Source organism: Bison bison, unplaced genomic scaffold (genome assembly GCF_000754665.1).
Source record: "Bison bison bison isolate TAMUID 2011002044 unplaced genomic scaffold, Bison_UMD1.0 scf7180017864490, whole genome shotgun sequence".
Lineage (NCBI taxonomy): Eukaryota > Metazoa > Chordata > Mammalia > Artiodactyla > Bovidae > Bison > Bison bison.
Genome location: NW_011495049.1, coordinates 2,034,816 through 2,039,774, shown reverse-complemented (window position 1 = coordinate 2,039,774; position 4,959 = coordinate 2,034,816). Strand labels below are relative to the sequence as shown.

Genomic DNA, 4,959 nt, shown 5'->3' with positions numbered 1-4,959 from the left:
GAGAAGGAAGAATACAAGGGAAAAATTGGTATGATGAAACAGGCTCTGCATATTGTGAAAGAAACCGAGAATGAGGGGTGTTTGCCAGCAGAGTTTGAGCATACACCATGAAAAGCTTTGAATACCTGGGTGGGACTTTTGTTTCCTTAAGCAAATGAAACTCATGAATAAGGTTTGGAGACAGGGAAAGATTGTGATTAGAAATATTTTAAGAAAATTAATTTGATTGCTGTTCTTATGCTTTTACAGGATTGCGATTTGCTGTCAGCTTTCAGGCATGAAAGTGAAAGTTGCTCAGTCATATCTGACTCTTTGTGACCCCATGGACTATACAGTCCAGGGAATTCTCTTGGCCAGAATACTGGAATGGGTTTAGTAAATAATAAATATTTATGTTTAATATATTCATAAGTTATCTGTATGATAAACTATATGTAATTGTATGTTAGTTTATATAATTCGTGTGTGTACATATATATATTCTGCAAGGAAGGAGGTTAAATATTCAATCACCTTCCAATAAAGTATAAAAATGGTTTCTTATAAAGCTCAAATTGATATATATGTACATATAGAGCATATATATCTGTTTTCTCACTTTTTCAGCTCTAATATTCACAGCACTTTGCCTATGAGGGATCAGGAATCATTTAAGTAGTATACCTAAAGAATAAACATCTTCAAAAAAAAAAAAAAAAATCTTCAGGATATATACCAATAAAAACATTTCTATTTAAAATACCTTAATCTAAGAATCTCATGAACTTTTCTCTAAGCTTTTGAAAAATCTAACAGAAGTTTAGAAAGAGCATTGTGAGGATTTGCAGTTTGTACTGAAGCACAAAGAAACCAAATCAAGCATTAATACTAGTCTGAAGGAAATCCTTATTTCCACTGAAATCTCATTCACACCTCATTAAATTATTTAAATCATACCTATAATGATGAGCAGCTTCATTTTGAATGTAGGCAGATGCAACTGAGAAGTGGAAAGGATACTGACTTCACACCCTTTCCTACAATTAAAATCCAGGGTATTCTAAGTCCAGTCAGTATTATTATTTCATAATAACGACAGACCTTTTTGGTTAGCAGTGCCTTTTCACACTAATAAACCTATGCTTTCCTGATGAATCAAGCCTTTTTGTATTAACAATCAGGAGATAATTTTAGGCTGGTTGACTGCTACTAATTGGGTCAGGTGAGTTTTTAAAAGTCATTTTTTAAAATAGATTGACCAAAGAAGGTGAGGAATATTATTTAGTGCCTATGTGTTTTTTTATTATTGATAATCTTTTTCCTTAGTTAAGAATGATTGCAAAGAAGGTAAATACTTCATATGTAAATACTTCTCAAACTGGACACCCTAGGTGATTGAGAGAAACATGGAAGAATTTACAAAAAAAGTATTTTATTACATTTTAGGCAATTCCTTAACTAATTTTGGGGGAGGTCTTGGTTATGAATATTCATCCCTAAAAATGAGTTTATTCTCTTTATAGGCATTTTGGATTTATGTCCCCACCTTCCATTAAATGCTGAAATGATAATGTATTAAGTTCCCAGAATTTGAAGGGATTAGGCAGGGACTGTCAATTCAAGAAGAGAATTTGATCTAAATTCTAAGAGATTAAAAAGTTGAAAACTGGAAAGCTAATGTTTTCATTATGATACAATTATTTGCTAACATGGAAGATGTATCATTTCCAGATTATAAAAAATTCCCCCAAATTCCATTAAGGTAGTTAGAACTAAATAGTTTTGGGACCACTTCACACAAAACAAAAAGAAATCAAAGGAAATCATGTACTGATAAACATGTTCTACATTTTTTCTGGCAATATTTTATAGAATTTAAACCTATAAGATAAAACTTTTCAAAAAAATTTTAGGATTGCGATAGCAACCATGTCTGGTCGTGGGAAGGGTGGCAAAGGCCTCGGCAAGGGGGGTGCTAAGTGCCATCGCAAAGTCTTGCGGGACAACATTCAGGGTATTACTAAGCCAGCTATCCGGCGTCTGGCTCGTCGTGGAGGCGTCAAACGTATCTCTGGTCTTATCTACGAAGAGACTCGTGGGGTGCTGAAAGTGTTTCTGGAAAATGTGATCCGGGACGCGGTCACCTATACGAAGCACGCTAAGCGCAAGACTGTTACAGCCATGGATGTGGTCTAAGCGCTCAAACGTCAGGGCCGTACCCTTTACGGTTTTGGTGGTTGAGCAAAACATCTAGCTTGAAACGTTTAGAAAAACTAAAGGCCCTTTTCAGGGACGCAAAAAAAAAAAAAAAAAAATTTAGAACTCTTAGCAAGTTTAAATATATATAAATAGATTCTAACATAAATTACTACCTGCTTATTTTAATAAGGTTTGTTTTGTGAACTGGTCAAAATTTTTAAAAGAGGAAAAATAAAGTGTTAATTTCTTCCATATTATAAACATGAATAGCAAAGTCATTCAGTACAATTTGTTTATGATTTAGATGATGAAAAGAATGTCAGTGATTCAATTAACAGAGGAATTTTAACAAATCATGATCAGCAGTGGTACTGTGGGCATTTCTAGGTTCTATTTTATGCAGAAACTGTTACCCACAAGTTTAGGATTTGAGTTGCTCACTAAAAGATCCTCATATCCCCCCAAAATACTTAATACTAACCTGAGAGTCTGAAATTCCATTCTGTGAGATTGGCTTTCTCTGCCTCAATTTTCTTAACACTTTTTCTCTATTAACATAACAATGTAACTTACAAAGAGTCATAGTAAATTAATTTGTGTTAAATTGAGTGAAGTCGCTCACTTGTGTCCGACTCTTTGCAACCCCATGGCCTGTAGCCCACTAGGCTCCTCCGTCCATGGGATTCTCCGGGCAAGAGTACTGGAGTGGGTTGCCATTTCCTTCTCCAGGGGATCTTCCCAACCCAGGGATCAAATCCAGGTCTCCCGCATTGCAGGCAGACGCTTTGACCTCTGAGCCGCCAGGGAAGCCCTTTTATGTATTAAGACCATATAACAGACTTTGAGGTAAATGGGATTTTCTTTTTTTAACATAAAAAATGGAATGATTATGGGCCCTACCAATAAAATCTGGACTATGTCAGACGAGGCTTAAACTGAATGTAAGAAGAACCAAGGAGACCTAGTGGGCTGAAATGATGTTGATTGCATCAGGAGAGAAAATAAACATCTTTGGAAGCTATTAAAATAATAATGTGTGGCTTGCTGGATGTATGACAATAAGGAGTGGCTGTGTGGGAGATCAGCATGAATGCCTTCCCAACCTCAAAGCGCTGAAAATCTTTTTCTTAAACACTGTGCTTATCAAATACTATAGGTCAAGGACAGATTGGTTAGGAAAGCTAAGAGTCCTCCGTAATATCTGTAAACTTAATATTTTGAGGTAGCGGAGATTTAAATGATGTGGAAATTAAAAATTGTTCTTCAATTTTGAGATATTATCCAAGCCATCTGGAAATACCAGGGGAACTGGCAGAATAGTGTAGTATTAAAGGTTTCCAGCACCATTTGACCTTACACAATTTATTTATACTCTCTGAGCCTTCTTCTCTCCATCTGGAAGATGAGGATTAAAGCAGTACCCAAACAGGCATTTATTGAGATAAGATATACAGAGCCTGGTACAGAACTCAAATACTGCTAATTTATTGTTCTTGAAAACAAATGAATGTGAATATACAAACCGCTAATTCAGGGTAATCAGAACTTGACACAGACTTTGAAAAACTCATTTCATGCTAAAAACTAAGCACTGTTAAATCATCTAATCTACAGTGAAATTCAATAGGAAGACAGTACATGGCAGGTCGTTTTCACCTCTGCCCTGGAACACAGCCATGGTGAGTGGGGGCCATAGACTCATGGGTCCTTGAGTAGAGTTCTTGATTCTCAAAGCCATATTCCCTGCAGGCTACTAGCAAGTTAGGTGAGCTCACCTGACATTTGTTTCATCTATGTTTCCTTTAAACAAGAGGAAAGTTTTATTTGGTTTTAAAGATTGAGCCCCAGTAGAATATATGACATGCATGAGAAGTACAGTTTTAATGAATCAATAATTTTGTGTGTGTTTTATGTGTTTAATAATGGATTTCTTTATTGCCATACACCTCTAATCACTGTAATGCAGTGATGTAAACAAAAAGAATTCCTTCAGTTCTGGCCTATTTTCCCAGTGATAAATCTAGGAGATTTATCACATCTTTATTTATACTGTAATTGGTTTCACAATCTTCTACAAAGCTTAGGGTTCACAGAATCGGTCTTCCTTTGAATTACCATTGTAAGGTGGAGTGAGATATATAGGCCTCAGAGGAAATCAAGTCTTAGGAGGGTGGAGAGAACATGGACAGCTTTCATTTTAATTTTTATTCAGGTAGAAATATGTGACATTAGAATTTGCCTTGGGTTCAATTTGGGTCATCTTGTTTTTAGATAAAATAGAGCATGCTTCTGAAAGAGGACCCTAATGGGGCAGATTTCTTCACATAATTGAATCTTCAGAAACTAGATACAATTGATCTCCCTACCTCTCTACCTCCCTCACTCATTGCCTCCCTCACTCAGTTAATATTTATGTAACTACACTATGCTGGACACAACAACTAGGAATACATAAATAAAATATAGCTTCTATCCTCATGGAGTTCAGTCAATTGAGGATGACAAAAAAAGTCTACAATTACTATTGTTTGGTACATGCTCTGAGAAATGTAGCAAAAAAAAAAAAAAAAAACACGAAAAAATAAAATTTCTCATTAAATTGATGCCTAGACTGAATGTTAAAGGAGTGTAGTGTGAAGGTGAAATTTTAGTAATATAGGCCTGCTTTGTCCCTTTCAGACAAATGGAAGGATTGTACTTCTGTGCCAACTATGAACTTCAGCACAGGAATGATACACTTGAGTTATCAATGTATATACGTGGGGTTGATGTATGTGTATC

General features: G+C 35.5%; 1 pseudogene; it reads left to right on the top strand.

The window, feature by feature from the left end:
- Positions 1-1,900: 1,900 nt before the first annotated feature.
- On the top strand, positions 1,901-2,220 carry LOC105005408 (annotated as a pseudogene).
- The last annotated feature ends 2,739 nt before the right edge of the window (positions 2,221-4,959 follow it).